General features: G+C 36.1%; 1 protein-coding gene across 1 annotated transcript in view; it reads left to right on the forward strand.

The window, feature by feature from the left end:
• The window catches only part of LOC126863695 (tRNA dimethylallyltransferase), a 117,666-nt gene that overhangs the window by 71,062 nt on the left and 26,823 nt on the right, over positions 1 to 19,781 (forward strand). The window lies entirely within an intron of this gene.

Genomic DNA, 19,781 nt, shown 5'->3' on the forward strand with positions numbered 1-19,781 from the left:
TTTTTTATCATTAAACTCTGATTTAATAATAAAATTTTATGCTTCCTTCGATTCGTTACCCTTTTGAAAATCATGGGAAGAGAGGGAAGATGTGAACCGGCCGTTTTCAAGGCTGCACGGAGCGATCGTACCAAGTTTCATAACATTGTGCTATTTGATAAACGATAAATTTTATCGGTTGACCATTAAGCTTCGACGTGCCGTTAACGCGCGCGGTCCAACTATAGATAATTCGTCCATTGAGTTTTCGTTCGTTATGAGATTAAATTGTCGTGACGCTTGGAACTACAATCGCGCGCTTGCTCTCTTTCCTTCGATAATTCATCAATTTTATCTCGAAAGACAATAATGCGTGATTTAAGTAGCCATGGGATTTTACGCCAGAAAACCGTCAGGAGGAAAATCAAAAAATAAGATCGATCGAAGTTTAGAAAAATCATATCTGGAGACAAAAGATGATTTTATATCTTCTTTTAACTCCAAAATTCTTTACGGTTTATCTACGTGGAAATTAGGTAAATTCGTATATTCCCTACTGGGTTGAATATCACGTGGTTGGTTTTAAATATTAGTATGTTATGTATGTATTTTATTATTTATTATTATTATGGTAGCATAAATTACTATATTATAATATAGAAAACATAAAATGATATTCGTGTAAGTATTAAAAATAGTACAATAATCGGTTCTTTATCTTGTAAATATAAATGTACTTTTTTATATATTTTACTTTGTTTGAATTTCGTTGTTAGATTTTGTTCTACATATTTTGTTGCAAGATTGTCGCACTGTGAATTTATATCATTATAATATAAATAAAGCGATATCCGGTTGTACTGAAAATTTAATCATCATTGAATGGGAACTGCGGTAGCTGATAACTTAAGCCTCAAGTGACGTATTGGAGGTCATGTCTGAATTAAAAATAATTGTAGTACGTTCCTATAACATCGTTTATGTTTCTTGATAAACGATAAATTTTATCAGGTTTCCCGGTACTTTAGTATTTGGTTAACAGTTTTGTTAGGCACATCAAACGCACCATCGGCTGCGTTATCGTTAATACCTCATTCCGTCTTTCAAATACAAATATCGTAATTGAAGAATTTTGAACCTGTGTAACTGATGCGATAGCTAGATGTGTTAATTTTTAACTGTTCAAAAATCTTTCTCGCCGAAGATTTAATCCTGATTTTTTAACGCGTAATTGTTCATTGTAATTTAAATTGTAATTCATTTCAGTGATGCTCGAATTTTTGAATTTGATATTAGGAAGAATTTTTAAATCTCAGGCAGAACGTGGAACGTCACTCGTGAGAATTTAATAATTTTTATTAAATCGTCAGTGCGAAATTTTTTGTTTCTGTATCTCTCTCTTTTTCTTTTTCTTTTTTATTTGAGTGTATTTTTGTTTGAGATAGCGAAAGACCATGAACGTAATAGATTTATTGCGTGCACTGACATTTCAGACAGTATCGCGTGTGTCTTCGGCTTAACTTTAGTGATTTGTAAAGTTTTCAATGTGGCTGGCGTTTGCAATCAAGCTTTTTTTTTTTACATAAAATAGCAGGGTTTAGAAATGATATCCTGAGCGTCGGGTTTATTACATCGTTTCCTTGGAACTATTTGTATTATACCTAGGAGAAAAATTGCCAGATTGGTGAATACTTTTCCTAGAATCAATTTTTGCGTACGCGGTTATAGCCTTTCTAGCGTAGGACTTATCTTGAGCACGTAATTTATTCCGAAAAATTACAAAACACGAGGGAAACGACATTTTCTCTATAAAATCAATCTTCGTGACTTGAAACATGCTCAAAAATTTTTGATAAAACTTTCCCCGTAGCAATGTGCCTTATAGCGTATATATGTACAGTGCCGGATTTTTATTCGTTCTTTTATTAACTTCTTTTTACTCTTAAATTTACTAAGTATGCAATGTCACAAATATTCCGATCACCATTTTTCTATCATTTTATCAGTCTTCTTAAAATTCATATCTGTTGAAGATCAAATTATTAATTAAAAAAATAGACAATTGAAAAACGGTGTAGTATTCTGTTTAAAAGACAGGTAGAGAATAATATGCTTGCTTATTAGAAATCGTTAATTAAAAAGCGGCAGAATCTATGAAACGATCCAATACTATCACAAAATTCATAAAACGAGACGATGATTTATCACGTACATGTACAAAAGTTTCTATGTACATATATAATAATAGATGCTAACCTTTAATTCCATCTGATAGTTCAAATTTCTTTTCTATAGATATTTCACTTTTCAATAAATCGGTCGGGGAGTAGCTTTTCGAGGTCTCAATCCAGCCTCGTTACACGGAAACTGTCTGCGGTTACATAACTATCTGCTCGCGGTGGCGACTGTCATGGGGTTAAAATTTGCAGAATTCATTGACACGAATAGCTGAGCGTTAGAAACTGGCGTATTCCAGATACCATTGCGGTGTCCGTACTGTGATTTCTAAATCGGAAGTCTATCCATCGGCCTTGCGTACTGCAGTCGTAACACAGCAGTTCGTTTAATAATTTCTTTTGACCGGGGAGCAAGAGATAGGAGAAGGAGAGGAGAGAGAAAGAGAGAGGGAGAGGGAGAGAGATTGGAGCAAATCAGAACTTTCCCTGAAGGGGTCGTTGAGTAACACATCTAGATAGACGTGTGCGAATAGGTGAAAAATTGAGTAATAATCGTTGCACTCCTGTTTCACTTGCGCTATCGTTACTAGTCTCGAATGGGTTAGTACCTGTGGAATGTCGTTTTTAAAGACAAAACTCTAGCGCGTAGTTTTTTCAGTGCAGCATATATTTAATTAAAATAACTTCTTTGTGATTCTGTGCACTTTGTGAATGATTAGTTGGTTTCGTTATTTCAGATTTGTAAGAATTATTGGTTCTAGATTTCAATAATTCTTGCAATGGAGCTGTTACAACTTTTTTATTTATAGTATTTTTTTAAATACTTTGTTTGCCCCATCTAAATTTATGTTCCCAGTAACTTCGGCGGTATTTTCCCCAAATTAAATTTCATTCAATAGAATTATACAAACATTCTGATCTTTTATACAGATCTACAATGGGATTCTCATGTTTTTATTTTAAATCTACTGCACACGTTATTAAATATACATCAAATCTGATCATTTCCATTCGGCCATTCTGATTCTTTGGAAACGCCGAGGGAACGTGTTTCGGTATGAGAAAGACCTTGGTTTTGTTTTAACGTTGCTCTATTTTTTCTTCTTCTTCTTTCTTTCTTTCTCATTTTTATGGATTGCTCGTAGTCGTAGATTTTATGTTACGAAGTTTTATAAAGTCCTACCCGTGTCCATGTACTTCGAGATTTTATGTTCGCCAAACTTTATTCGTTCTGCGATAGATTCCGGTTTTATTATTTGGAGATTTTAAATGTGCGTTAGAAATGAGACGAAAATGAATTTGATTACATATTAAGCATCAAGTAGAAAATTTCAAATGATTATCAAATATCAAGTAGCAGGAACACAAGCAACTGTGAATATCCAAAAATCAGATCCGATCAAATATCAATGTTTAGCTAAACATTTTTCAAACAATAACTTCCTCTTCTAAAATAACGTATTACAATAATAATCTTTTTGATAACATATACAATCTATAAAATAATATTTTTAAAAGCAAATGAGAGAAAACGTCCCTCTAAGATCTCTGTTTTCACACCAGCAGCTGGCCGTTTTCTCTACATTGACGCGCATGAAATCAGAATAGGAATTCCGAGCGCTGCCTAGCCGGTACGAAGAAATCGTGAAGTTTTAAAGCAGAGAGATGTATCATTAGAGAAGTACGTCATACCGATTCCTTTCACCCCTTTCTACGCGGTTCATCTTCTTGGAGAAGCGTTCTACGAGAGGCTCTTCTCATTCGTTCTGGGGCAAAACGTCCGACTAAACTTTCCCTGAAAGAGACACGATCGTTAAGTAACGGCGCTCGACTAACGCCGCTCGTCCACGGATCGCTGAGCTGCGTTTAGCGAGCCAGCCGCGCTGGAATGCTGAATTTTTCTGTCCCGATCGAAAGACCTCTCTCCCTTCCATCAGCTATCCGCCATTCACATACACCTTCGTTGCTGGGTGAGTGAGAGGCGATATCGATTTGCTTTTCCCGTTATTGACCTCGGTTGAGTCCGATAGGATTGCTGATCCAACCGTAAACCGTGTCATCCCGAAATTTCGCGTTTTCTGTGGATTAGATTAGATTTAGCTGAGATTTTTGCGAACCATGATTTTTCTTTTCCTGGTGAAAGGATGGATAGTTAAAGAAAATGATTATTTGCGATTGGGTTATTTTTGTCTTTCGAGTACTGCGATAGTTAGGCACAGTTTTAATATTGGTAGACCGCGGTTGTATTTATGAGAAGCGTAATACTTATTCGTTCTAACATTTTAAGGATAAAAGAAATTTCTGTCTAGGTCTCATTTTTTACAATTTTATACGTGAAAATATGAAATTGCATTAGCATTGAATTTTATAATATTTTAGCTTTCCTATAAAAGAGAGGGAAAGTGATATATGTCGAGTCTTTCCCCTGTGAAAAATGGGATTGCGGAATATCAAGCAACTATAAAAGCCACACAGCTACCTAGCCTAGAATTTAAAAGAGAAGTTGAACTGACAGCTCGAAACTACAGTAAAGTATATTCGAATATTAAAAAGTGAATTGTTTTTATTAAAGGACAAAGACATTAGAGCTTTGTGCCAAGTACAAATATAAATAACGGCAGATATGTTACACGTTGGTGTAAATATAGCTGTACAGAAACGTCGATAGAAATAGTACTCGTACAGACGAAGTTCCGTGTATTTTGTGTTGGTTTCGTGATAGTTGCTTGCTCACTTCGTACCAACGACGATCAATTACGTTCGTTCTCGAATGTGCGTCACTGGATCGGTTTCATAGGGTATCTTAGAGCATTTCGCGTTCGTCCGTTGTAGAAGGGTCGTTTGAAAATAAGGAGGGAAGTTTTATGTACGAGGGACATATTTATGACATCTCTGTCTGCTGTTGAAATTAAAGATTTCTCAACGAAACTTGTCGGCTCCCTATAGCGTGGATAATATGAACATGCGTGAAGAACGCGTAAAACACGTAACTGAATTTATCGTGGAAAAAAGAAAAGAGAAAAAAAGAAAAAAATCGCGAATCGAAGAAACGGTTAATTCAGCATAGTTCCTTCGAAGAATTTTTTTCTTTTACGTGTCGAGATTGATAGCCTGTTCCGATTTGAAAGGGTTAAGGGAAACGTATATCAGCTCGTGGGACGTTAATGGTTGGTATAATTGATTATCGAGACTCGCCGGTAAATTACTTTTTCGGATTTAAGAGGGGATTTAAGGAAGATATGTTTGCCCTTTGCGATTTGTGAATGGTTCGTGATTTAATTTATATAGCAGGGAACAAGAGACTTGGGCTAATTGTGATTGATCGCGATACGGGTATCGAAAAATAGAGCGAGCTTCTCTCGCTAATTCTTATGAAATTCTGCATAATTTAATTTCAAGCGAAACTACGTTTTACATAATTATAGCAGTTAATATTATCATAACGAAAAAGGAGAATTTATTAATATTCTAGAAGTTAACATGAAATTTAGTTGAAAAAATTTTTACGAAAACTCAAAATAACGTATCACTGTTATTTATGCAGAGATAAAACACATATTACTTTTCAAAAATGTTAAGCTCTGAAATAATATATTGTATTTTATATCGAATATACTGTTTTCGATAATATGATCAGCTGTCTCGTAGAGTCAGTCACGGAAGCAATTTGTCGATGTGGATGAGTCTGCGTTGAGGAACAAGAGGGAAATGGGTCGGATTAAAATAAAAGCCTGACTAAGTCCACCCACGCCGATGGTCTAGCTATCGTATGGGATTCTCGAGAATTAGAGCGGACAGTTACATGTTGCTCGAAATTCGCAGATGGAAAGCACGATTATTCGCAAATTGCGAGTGAATTCGTGAGGAACGCGAGAACATAAAATTTATTCAATTACAAAGAGAGAATGTAAAATATATTACTATTTGAATTATAGAAAAATTTCGGTATTAGTTTTACAATAAAAGATATTCATTTACGCTATCTTTACTTTAATCTATTAACCAGACAATGTAATTGTATTAAAAAGAAGCTTTATCTTTATTTATGTTTATTCTATCATTGATCTTTTAATTGTGTTTTTAATTAAGAAATCGTGTAATTTCCTACCGTATCTGATCGCTCTACAACTTCGATTAGTTCCTTGCAGTACTACAATATGATGAAATTACATTTTCTTTAATATATTGTTGTTTAAATTTCTTATAAATCTTAAATAATTAAAAAAAGATAGTAAATAACATTTTTGTTATATAGAAGACTGTTTTCCGTTTATGTTTTACGAGAATCGCGTTGAACGTTTCAAATAATTTTAATGCATCTAGAAACGTTCATTTTCCAGCATAGCTTTGTCCAAGATTTGATATGTATTCGCTTCGGTGTACCGCTACGAACCACGAGTTTCCTTCCGCCGACGAAGGGGAAAGAGAGTGACGAGAGAGCGCGCTCTCTCACGCGTCTCTCCGCGAGAACGTTTTTGCACCTTCGCGAATCCCTCGACAACGGAGGATGAGAAAAGTGAACCAGTCTCGGTAGCTAATTCATGGAATAGATACTAATTATTACGGGAAGCATAAGTGCGTTTAAGTGTGTGTAAACGCGAGCTTCTGCGATTCTCAATGTATTTATTCCGTTCATTTTGTGGAACTTCCTTTGTCAAAAATGATTTTTATTGACAGATTAAGGTTAGCTTCACAATTTATAGCAAACGAAATAGGGAATATGCAATCGTCCATTAAGCCAGACGAATTTTCGATTTTAATATAACGCTGCATTTTTATATTAAAACGTTTGGCACGCCTTGTATCACTTTTACATGGTCTTCATTTCCTTCAAGCGAACTGTTTAAAATTGAACGAGTATTACGTTTAACAGGAATTTAATAAAAGAAAGAGACCATGTTTGAATCTGGTTGGATCGATTCGTGGAATTTACGCACTCGCGTGTAAATTATGCACTCGATAAAATGTAGCGTGTTCTATTTATGAAGAGATAAAAAGAACTCGTGTATTTTCTGGAGATTCCGCTGTAAAAGTTTTATCTTATCCTTTTAGTGGGATCGTCGATTAAATTTGTCAGAAGTATTTGCCGTTCGTCAATAACTTCCATGCTGTTATTGATAATTGTTTATTTACGGGATTATCGGCGATTTACATTCTATTTTTATTTTATTTTCCTACACGCGTACGTATGTTGCAACGTTGTGAGTTTGTGGTTTTTCACCGCAATTCTGCCTGTAGCTGTGGAAGTTCACGGTCGTGTTGCAGCGCAGTAAACATTTTAATATTTCTTTATTACGATACAAACGCACTTACAAGGTTGTTCGTTTAGCAAAGTAGCCTTATAAACATTTTTCTATAGTTTTGTGTTGATCGAACGTCTTATTCATTATTAGATAAAAAATACGGCATCACCTGAACATTTCGAACGATACGTAATTTTATTATATTATTAATATAGATGTTATCAAAAAACATATTAAAATCGTACGTGAAATGATGGGTTTTTGAAAAGAAACGGTCAATTCCATAACCGTTTCAGATTAAAAATTCTGTTTTAATTAATCTATCCTTTAATATATTCATACTATAGACGCTAGTGAATTATATAAACTTTTATGCAATTTCATAATGTGTTTTCGAATTATTTTGCATAATGTGTATATAAGTGCTCTCTATTAGATGGAAGTTTCATGTTAATCATTTTTTATCGGATCCGTATCGTGATTAACGAATAGTTAGAATTATCATGAAAATTATTACTTTCTGAGAATGATTCTTGAATATTATTTGAAGAAAATAAGAAGAAAATTAGTGGTGGTTAAATCCGAATAAATATTCTAAGAAGTTTCTCGCACTTAATTTCACAATTAAAAAACATTACATCTTATTAAAGTACTTGTTATATATTTTCTTTATCATAAGTGATCAAGGAAAATAGGAGAAAGATACTCGAACATACTCTAAACAAAAAGAATTCCATTTATAACTTTTTCTTGTCTCATATAATTCATCACATTTATCTCCACGAGCGCCTGTCGAATAGAAGAAAAACTACAAACAATTTGTTTGTTCCGACAACAAATTATATCATATTCGTGCGCGTAACATGAATTTTTTCCTTGGTTGATACTTCTATTCGTACTTAGTATCGCCGCAATACCGCGGATTGTTATCGCAATACCCGGTACGCCATGGCGAGCTCGGTCTGATTTGAATCGTTCCAACTTCACTTTCTCGCCTTCCCTCCTTCTTTCGCCAGGTTACGCTTACCTAGCCGTACAATGAGCACGTGAATGTATCCGCGTTTTTACGTGGCGGTCGCGGAGGCGCGCACGCGTCCGTGTGTACGAGGCTTTACGAGCGACGTGGTTGCATCGTAGTACGCGACCGGCTGAATGCATCTCGTAGTAGTAGTAGCCTGCGTGCGTCGGCCGCGTTATTTTTATGAATGACTTGCCGGCAACGTAATCCAACGTGCAACTACGACGACGTACAGGGACGGATCTAGCCACGTTGCATTTTGTAGATACTGCCGTTTCTTTCATTTCTTTTACCGAAATGAAAATGAACTTATCGTCTTTCCCGTTTGCTAACACTTTTATGTGTATTGCTCTTTGGAGCATTGTCTATTATTTTTTAGCTTAGGTTTATAGTTATAGTTTTTATCGGATGCGTTCTTCAGTTCTCATGACGCACGTCAAATACCATATTGAATCAATAATTTAATTTACGCTATAAAAAGAAATAACTTTGCATTACGAGGCTTACAATAACGACAACAATGTTAATACAACAGAGTACAAATTGAAAATTGGAAATTTTGTCACAAACTTTTCTGTTACGTTAAATTAGAAAAAAAAAAAAAAACGGAAGAAATGATCCAACACTGTCTAATAAAACATACCAACAGAGTTTCGTTTCCATGTTACAACCTACACCATCCATTAAAACATATTTATAGAAGCGTATCTGGTGTATAAGAAGGCGTGCAAAAATTCAAGGCTTCAAATTTCGAGTCTGATCGACGGTTTTTTTCTCTGTCGACTGGCATATAACTCCAGAAACGCGAATATCGAGTATCCACGATGATTCAACAGAACTGAACGATCTAAAAAGCAATTAACAATGGAATTTTCGTACATTATCAAGCCGGGGTAGCTTTCTGCGTATTTCATGTTTACTCATACAGATTGTAAGGAATCACGATAGAACATAGTGTTTACACGGGCACCGCCATTTATCGTCGTTCGAGTCCTTGTAAAATCGACGATCGCAAAAATATCCGATAATTCCGTTTCTTAAGATCTTCGTTCCGCTAGATCACCTGTTGACAACACAGTCTAGATTAAGTGCTCTTTTTTTGATATATAACTTGAAACAAGTCCTCGAATTAATTGATTCCACTTTTTCTTTGAGTTAATAGTGATTTCTCGTGAGTATGAAATTTGTTTTTTCGTTTTATAAGATGTTTATTATTCTGTAGATATGTAGGTTAACAAGATCGTAAAGCGTTGGTATAAACTTCACGGAGGCAGAAATGACGATAACAAAATCGATTTCTAGCAATGAAGCATTTTTCATGTCAATATCGATAGTACGTGCAACGTCGTTGATTGATTTTTATCTGTGTAAATATTGACAATTTTTTTTTTTTATTATTGAAATATGATTGCGTACTGTGAATCTTTAGAAATTTTAATAAGTTTTACTCAAAATGGTATTTTCGTAAGTTAGTTATAAAATAAAATTATGTTAGAAATTAAAGCATTTTACATCAAATTATTACGCGAACAATCGTTTTAATTTAATTAAGGTTCGTGCGTCCTATCAGTTGACTTACTTAACATCTATGCATCTTACAGAATAGTTCGTGACAAAGAGCACTTAAAATATTATATTGTATCTCGTTGGAAGTTCATTGTGCTTAAGGTTACAAACTCATTCAGAGTTTAAATGCCATGACAATATTAATCGCTCTGTTTCCGTCTGGTACTAATTAAAATGATACTTTTTCCTGTTCAATTAATGAAGTCTTAAAATTACTTGGTTCACAAGTTTATGGCTGCATATGAGTAAGTTCGTAAAAAAGTTTTTTTTATATTTAACCAAAAAAATTGCACTTTACATCGGTTCCCTGTAGAAAATGTTCCGTTTCAAAAATCATAATGTTCTTCCTAATTTTGAGATTTTATCGTTACTAATGAATATCTTCTGCATAACGTGTGAAGTCTCGTAATAAGTATTCTCATAATAGCTATTCATTACGTTTAATACCATGAAGTCATTCATAACTTAGCGTTGCCACGAAATTAACCATTTCATTTCTGTCTGGATAGAATTATATTTCGCTGGAGAAAATTATTGCAGCATGTAATATCGACTAAATTATACAGTTGACGGTTTTAATATTCGTTCAAATTATTTACTGAAATTTTTTAATATAATATTCATAACTTTCTTATCCCAAATCTTCTATCATATTCATATTAAGTTCTATCATGAGTTTTAAGTTTAATCCTAAACGATCAAATCGGTATTGTATCTATTTTCAATTATCACGCAACGAAACTATATTTTAATATTCTGATAGCATCCTTATCCGAATAACATGACGCATATAGTTAAAATGCATGTTCACTGTCAACGCTCAAAACTTGCTAGCGTATTAAATAAAAAAAAAGTTTATCCTCAACTCTACCGTATCACAAAGCGAACCATTCATACACCAACATTCTTTGTATCTTCCAATGCTGTTAATCATTCCGCCGAAGCGTTCTCCAAAGAAACAAAAAACGCATATAACCAAAAAAAAGTTGGTGGTTTCGTCAAAAGCAGGGACGCCGTTTTGATATTCTCGGTTGGCATCGAGGAAGAGGCGCGTTAATAGTTATCACGAAGGCATTATCGCGAGAAGCCAGCCCAGCGAATCTTATTCCTCGAGGCGAAAAGGGGGAAGGCCGCTTCCTGTTATCCGTTCCCCAGGACTCGAGCGAGAGAGATAGTTGGGAAAAGGGTCATCGGATGGCCCTGAGCTCGGGGTCACCCGTCTCGGAGGATGTCTGGGCGTTAATTAAAATGTGCCGCGCATCTGGCGATGCCACGCCGACTTCGACCGCCAACCACCTCTTTCCCCTTCTTCTTCTATATGCTTCTTCTTCTTCGCCATCGTGTTTCCTTTCGTTCCAACGTTCCCGCCATTTCCCTTTCTCTGCCAGTGGTAGAATGTTTGTTCGACCGACCATCGTCTCGTTCCTTCCTGACTCGAGGACTCTTCTTGCTCGCTCATTGCGTGCGATCGCACGCGAAGAGAATCGCAACTTTAAAGCTTTGAACGGGGGAATGCCACTTGGACGACAGCTGCCGCGTTTCGTGCACACGTATACGCGTTCCTGAGACACATGCCGAGGATGTGTCGTCACTTCCTGCGAACGACAGCTTGCACGAATCCGGGGGGTTCCACGCATTTTTGCCCGCGAACTCAGCGTCTCGATCGCTAATCAACGATAACGTTGGACCGTTAGTCGTTCGAGGAAGCTGACTAATTCGGTGATAATTAAGACCTAGCTTGGAGATTGATCGCGCCAGCCATGTCAGTCGTTCGAGATTTTTGCCTTTGATGTACGGCTAGGGAGTGTATAGCAGGTTGTTGGGGCTCGTGGTTCGGCTTTGAACAGGTTGTTGCACGGTGTTTAAATGAGGGAGCGCCTGGATGGGGCGTCGTTTACATGGGTGCTCGTATGTAGGTTAAGGGTTAACGGAGCATGAAGACGCATTTTGGTGTTGTGGTTCCTTTCTCTTTTGTAATTGGAATAAGATTTTGGGAAAATGGGATTTTAGTGTCATACGTGTTATTTGGAATGGATATATTAACGAAGATATTCGCTAGTGAATGTCATTTATGTTTAATCATTTGTTGAGTTATCGAATGGAGTAAAATAATTGTTTGTCTAGCTTACGTTAATTATGATATACTTTAGAGAGGCGTGAAATATTTTTCTACGGATTTGGCGTTCTATTTTATTTTGCTTTCATTTATGATTCGATTAAGTTACTTTCAAAAAACACAATTTATCAATGTACGTATTACATGTACGACATTAGCTAGTGAAATATAGAATACCATCGATAGTTTCACTTAAATATCTCACTCCCCAATATCGAGGCACCGGAACCGAGTAATCTTTTCATAAAACTACGTATCAGTAACGAACATTATCTACGTTTGTAAAAATCCTCCCTGGCTTAACCCCGTGCCTCACGCTATCAAATCACATTCAGGGCGCGGGCCATGAACCAAGTGCGATAAAGGCAAGTTATATCCACAGTAAATTTTTATGTTCTTTGCGATTACAGTTCTGATTCATGAAATCAACTATTTATGAAACACGTACAAACGCAGTGGCGAAATGTAATTTATTTTTACGGCAGGTACAACATACGTGTTACAAAAACACAAATTCAGCAATTAATAACTTCTATTGTAATATAATATTTTACAAACATTGAATACTATGACTCAAGGAAACAACAAATTCGCGTGGCAGCCAATCTGTTACCGCGTTAAAGAATTAAAATTACACGCAGCCGATCGATTTCATCGGAAGAATTTTCCTCTTTAACGTCGGTTACCACAGTTTCGATTATTCATGCACTAGAAGTGTTGTTTCGATATAAAATGAAATCTCCGGTGACACCACGTGAATACCACCTGTCGCTCCGTGTATATACGCGTTTGCTCGCTCCTGGCGATACGCAACGAGGATATGTTGTCACTTCCTGCCGGCGACGCGACGTCACGCCCTCGCAAACTACCGGTTTTATTTTAGCGACACTGGGTATTTGTCACACTGTGTCGGCGCACGTAACCGCTCCGTGGTACAAAATGCTTGCTAATATGGACACTATGACCGCTTGATTCATTCAGAAAATGCATCGTTTAAATTAGAGGTCAACTCTTTCTGCGTTGCGAACGTCATCGAAATACATATATGAATTTCGATAAGTTGTTTAGCCACTTTCAAGTTGTACGTCATGAGTTTCGAAAAATTATGTATCATATATTACAAATTCATTTATCGGACTAATATATTTTTTGTATTTATTTTCTGTATTTCTGTATTTTCACACATTATTCTCCAAAGAGACGCATTGCAGGTTATTTGAATATTGTGTAATAAAGGAGGGTTGCAGCTCGACAAATATTGAGAAACACTGGTCTATGACATCCCCTTACTCCATTACGCACACTTTGATCATAACTTTTCGCTCAATTCCTTGTGCTCTTTCACAGGCAAAGAAAAAATACGTTTCGGCCGCTCGTTTCCTCTGTCGCAGGAGCGTTTCATTGGACGTGGACCGCTCTTAACATCCGTAAATACAGGGCCGTAAATATACGTCAGAACGTATATTAAACTCGTGTCATGTGCTTCTTCGGCGATGTCGTTTTACGCGGTCGTCGTCAAAAAGTCTGAGAAACGTCGCTTATTTTTGCAATCAACTTCTCAGTGAAGTTACGACGGCGACAAAGAAATTACGACGATAGAGACACGAAGCGGATACGAAAGGTTTCAAAGAAGCTTTAACGACGCGTTTGTGGATGATATGTAGAAGGTTATGTTAATCTCATTTGCATGATCTCAGTGTCTAATAGTTGATTTTTAAACAGATAGAAGCTGTCGGTGATTTCTGGAATGATAGCTGTTAGAATCTGATACGTGTATTAGATTAGATTGTATCAGCGATATGTAATTTCGATGTCTTTGCTACATCTTCGAATATGATACGAATGGTAGTTTCCTACAATGTTTTCTTTAACGATGAAATTTTTCTGAATTTTTTGAAATTATAATTTCGATACCATCATTTTCCTGATTTTCAAGTTTCTTCGAATTACGTTTCTTCTTCTATTTATTAGGAATTAGGTTTCTTTTTATATGTTGAAAATAATTACTTACATTATCAATATCGATATTTTTTGGAATAGAGGAAATTCCACGAAACAAGCACATAATTTTTGTCATGGCAATTTGCCTGAGCAACGTTCAGCGAGAAACCATCCGAGCTGTTCAAAGTTCTAGTTCGAGCGACTGGACCAACGACCACATGGGTCTTCTGACGAATTACACAGAACTTTGGACGACCGAGTGATCGTTCGCGCTACTTTATCGCGGTTTCTTGGAGAATCATCCCGGAAATAGTGTTCTCGACAACCATACCTCAAAATCCGGGAAGCGGACGATAGGGAAATCAACGTGTGTCCGCGCTACGAAACGAGAGAGATTTTGCTCGCGTTTCGCTTTGAAAATCGGGCGTGAAAGGCGCCTCTTAAATATAGATCAGCCTCCCACGAGGAACGAATGCGCGAACGAGCTCTTAAAGCGGACTACGTTACTATTAATAAAGCAATTATAAGGGCTACGACCGGCGCCGTTTCTTCGACGCTCATGAACCTGTTACTTTCGATCTGACGTCTCCATTAAAGCTTTTAGTCTGCTAATGGAGATGGCTAGTTTAGCGATCCCCTTTTATTCGCTAGTCCTTTACGAATTGGATGGAAACGTAGTTTTAGATTATGGGACAGCAGGGTAGTTACGGTTTTGGATATTAAAATGAGCGTAAATTAAGTGAAATGAATTGTCGGGGTTGCTGTGATGATATGACCATAAAGAAAGACATATTTGGTTAATCTCTTAAAGTGTCGTCTCTCCAAAGTTTAAAATTAGCAGGAAGATGCCAGATACGAAGATATAATTAATACGAAGATTCTTCTGTTCGATATCTGATTCCAATTAATTTTATAGCGTGAATTGTAATTTGAATTAAGTCTATGATTTGGCTATAATTAGATGATGACAATATAATTTGGCTTTTGTCACAGCTTTATATGATTTATTTGTTTATAATTATTGAAATAGTTTCATGATTACGTAGTGTAACACAATATAGATTCTGCTTTTATTCCAATGTTGACTTTCAGCTTATGTTAAAGAAGTTTATATAATTTGAAAATTGTTCAACTACAGAGTATGTAGGGATCTCCTTATATAAATATAACATTTCTCTCTGCTGTTACTTATTTCTTTCATCGGTATTTACTGCACTTATTGAACTTTCCAACCGTAAATAATTGCCACTCAATTAGACGTCGTAACTCAGAGAAAGTAGCCGTAAATTGCGTAACCGATAGTCCAGGATAAATAGCATAGAAATTATTTGATACACGATCGTTCTTGCATTATGTATCTGATTTCTCGAAATATTTGAATTTTGCGAAATAACTTGATCAGTGTTCTATTTAGTTGTTTGAAATAACGAAGTATCAGCTTCCACTCGTCTAGACTTCTGCACGCGTCGTTTAACTCATGCGAAATCTATTTGTCCATTACCCTCTTAGTTGTGCCAAATGATGAGTAATCCTAAGGCTAGGCTCAGTCGTGTTTGAAATATTACGTTTTAGTTTGCTGTCTATTATTTTCGATAATCCCTTTATAAACAATATTATAAATATTATATTGCATTCTGTGGCTTCCTCCTTGATTTATATTGTATTTCGCAATGGAATATTGCTAGTATCTATTTCTACAAATTAACATTCAACCATTCTACCTACAAGTTTCTTCAAAATATTAATTTTATGTCTTTAGCAATTCTCACGGTTCATTCCTCAAAAAATATTATTAATTTTTGATGAAGTCTACAAATCAACGTTCAACTATGCTAAGATTCGACATATTAAAACTTCATTAATATTTCGTACCTTCAGCAACTTTTACGATGAAGTTTTGTTTCGAAACTCATACGTAATCACTGACGACATAAAATAAATAATATAAATTTATAATATAATTTAAATTTAATTTTTGAAATTTTAATATATATAGGTAATAAACAATTATAATACCCTTTTCATTTACATTAGTTCATTTTGTTCGCGTATATTTTCTTTTTACGTTTCACCCTGTCTCGCAATTTATTCTTTGCCAACATATCAACTCTGTATCAGTACCAATATCAGTTACATTGATCATCCAGCCAATCCCAGTAATACTACACTAACAAAACGCGGCCATATTACCTTGATATAACAAAACTGCCAACTGTGTACGAGTATCGATTCCTCATCCATCTTAAAGTGAAGCAGAAAAGAGGAGAAAAAGGGGGAGCGGACACAACAGAAGGAAAAGCAACGAAGAAAAGGGACCGATGAAACTCTCATCCGTTCCCATGGTGCGTTTCGCTTTCACTTTCATGAGTTCTCGCGATGCGAATTCGACTGTTGAATAAAAAGCTCCTTGCCTTCGAGTCGTGTGCTCCCTTCTCCCCTGCGTTTCTCTGGCCTTCGAGCGCGACTTGACGGAAATACCATACAAGCCGTGCCGTCTAAAACCACCGGTGGCCGTTAGATACTGACTGACGAGGTACACGAGCAATAAAATCCAAAAGAAGATGGAACAAGTGACACCTAGCCGCGGAAAAGAGCATCGATTTCGCCGGTCGCGACGTGTTCGTCCAGATTGGATTTCGATTTTCTCTTGGCTACGATACCAGACACTCTACTCGATGACCTATATTTCTGTCACTCGACGGGATACGCTGTCAATTGACAGGAAATCGAACGATCTGACGCGGAGCTGCCGCCATTTTGCGAGCTCTGTAATTGATTCGACGTCGCGACGCTGAATGGAAACACGTGTCACGTGGACGGGGTGATTTCTGGCTTTGGTACGCGATAAATATGCTGAGATTGATGATCGTCTATGTTTCTGGCTTTTGGAGAAATTCCATGAAATGTTAGTAGCTTTCTCTTCAAATCGGACAAGGAAAATTATGTAAGGAGCATATATATCACAAAGGTCAACGTATATTTTATAAAGAGGTTATTTTTATTGAGATACGGTACATATAAAGTGGTGTAATAACGCAAAATGATTGTACAGCAGAATAATTCCACCATTAAAACACTTAAATACGAAGTACTAAATTATTTATTAGTGCAACGGTATCGTATTAATTGCACAATATTATCTTAAATAACATGCGATTAAATTCGAAATGATCTCATAAATTTGGCCCAGAGTGCGTAAGGAAATTTATTTTCTATACGGTCAAGTAACTTTCACTTCTACCGCGGCAGAAGTTCATGAATTCTACCGTATCGGGTAAAATTCTTCGAAAAGCGAATACTATCGACGAGTTCTTTGACGTTAAAAATTGTACGCTTGATCTACGGCTGTTTCATAGCACGACGATAATTCGTCACGTTGAAACAGAAGCAGCGAGTTTAATTCTCGTCGCACGATTATCATATCGGCAAGGTGGAGGATTACGCGCGGTAGCAAAACGTCTTTCTCGCGATCGAACGTCCATTATAGAATCGCTGACGGTGATTAGAATTGGATTTCGAGACGCGCTTGTCGATTGCAAGTTTTCGAACTAACAAGAATTTCGAGTTACAATCCCCCCCCCCCCCCAATGTTCGTATGTTTGTAGTTAAAAGTTATTCTAATTCTTAATAGTTATTCTAATGTTAGTTTCGTAAACACGACAAATATTTTCAATTAATTGCTGTATATTATATTTATTATAGAACCTGAAATGTATTAAAAATTTAGTTTTTTTTTTAAATAATTTCTTTTCTTGATTAATTGGTTAAGATTTTATGTTCTTAATTTCATTGCACGATGTTTAAGTTCTTCATTTGACAAACGTGATCGTACGTGATGATTGTACTTGAGAATCATATAATTTTCCTATCGACGCGTTTCCCGCTCCAGAAAATCGAGTTTAAATAAAATCTAAAACTTTCTCGTTCGTTCAAACCATGTTATCCCTATTCTCTTTCTAACCATTCACTAACCGACGTCGTTTTTTCGCTCTTTTAAATTCACGGCTGAAACAGCCGAGACTGTACTTGACCTACAGCAAGGACCACGATGCGAGATAACCGCAATAATTCATCGTCGCGATTTTGATAACTCAATTTACATCGAGATTGGAATAAAGGTGCAGCTGGAATGGAATCGTTGAAAACGAACCACTGGTTAATTTCACTACGTTCCAACAGGTTGGGTGGAGCATAACTAACATAGTCGTTCTTGCGGCGATTGTGGTAATTGCGCCATTTTATCGGCTGTCGCCCTCGATGCTGTAAACGGGGTTGGGCATTTAACTACCTTCTATACGTAGAGAAAATAACCGTGTCTGGAATGCAGACCTTTATTTCGCCTATTCCCAATGTAGACGTTCTACTTCCGTTCATATTTAAGCGATCTACAGAACGACGAGGTTTCGGTACGCTGGGTTCGTCTTAGGAAAAGGTCAATCCGTACGTAGTTTCAACCCATGTGCAATTTGTTGCGACCCGTGTAGCAGACTATTACCGAATAGTTCCACTTTATTTCAGACCAAGTGTGTTAGACCGCTGTGAAATCTATTTTATTGCCTCTGTTCTCGTTGAATCCGAATCGTTGTTGATCGTTGTGAGCATGTGGAATTTGTAATAGGATTTTGTGCGAGTCGAATCGAGGAGTAAAGTGTTTCGTGTCTGTCGAGAATTATTGGCAGTATGTTTTGTATTTGATACTGTCGCAATACAGATGGCGAAATAATTGTTTCTCTGCGTATCGTATATAAATCTTCATTATTTATAGACTGAATTTTACATCCTTTTTGTATTCATTATATTTCGTATTACAACTTTAATCGGTATTACGTAAATGGACGATAGATTTAATGAAAGCGAAGAAACAGGATTGTTGGAGATGTCAAATGCAGATCATGTTGAATAGTATATTTCATTTTTTATAATATATAAAAATATATTTTACTCGAAGATAGATCATAGACTCCACGATATGAGTCTAAACTTTCATAGCGTTTGACACTGAACTGTAGAAGCGTATAGAATTACAAATTCGATCAATTTCCATTTTCTTATCTTCGTATTATCATTCAAGCTAAGTCAAAGTATAACATACAAGTGTACGGGCTTATTACATACTTCGTGAGCGAAAATATCACGTATACAGTTACGGTTTTTCTTCCTTGCAATCCAGCGTAGAAAGGGTTATGAGAAGCCTAAGAAATTCTTCACGACACCAACGCTTCATTTCACTGATCCTGTACTTTTGATTTGAAGAACCCTCGGTGCGGCTTCTTTCTTAACCCTTTCGGGTTGGATGGTGTTTGTGAAAAAAAAGACGCCAACCGATAATCAAACGTATGACGGCAATCTTTTCACTTCCTTTCTGCTTTATATTTCTATTCGTTGTCGCGATAAAAATTTGCTTAGTATTTTTCTTCTTGTTTTAATACGATATATCATGATGTTATTAGATGAAAGCGAATCTTGCGTTGATCTCGCTGACTAAGATTTATCGTATTGAGTTAGTGGATAGCTTTCTGCAAACGACTACAATCAGTACTTGGAATTATATGAATTTTTATTTTGACGATTAATAATTAATTAATTAATATGCCGATAAAGAAGAAATATAATTTCTATAAATTTCTTTTACATTAAGATTTGTTTACGTTAATTTTGCACTAGCGAAATTATGATAAACTGTTATCTCTTAAATATTAAAGATGAGGATGAGGAATGTTTTAAATGTTAATGAAGTTAAA

This window comes from Bombus huntii, chromosome 3 (genome assembly GCF_024542735.1).
Source record: "Bombus huntii isolate Logan2020A chromosome 3, iyBomHunt1.1, whole genome shotgun sequence".
Lineage (NCBI taxonomy): Eukaryota > Metazoa > Arthropoda > Insecta > Hymenoptera > Apidae > Bombus > Bombus huntii.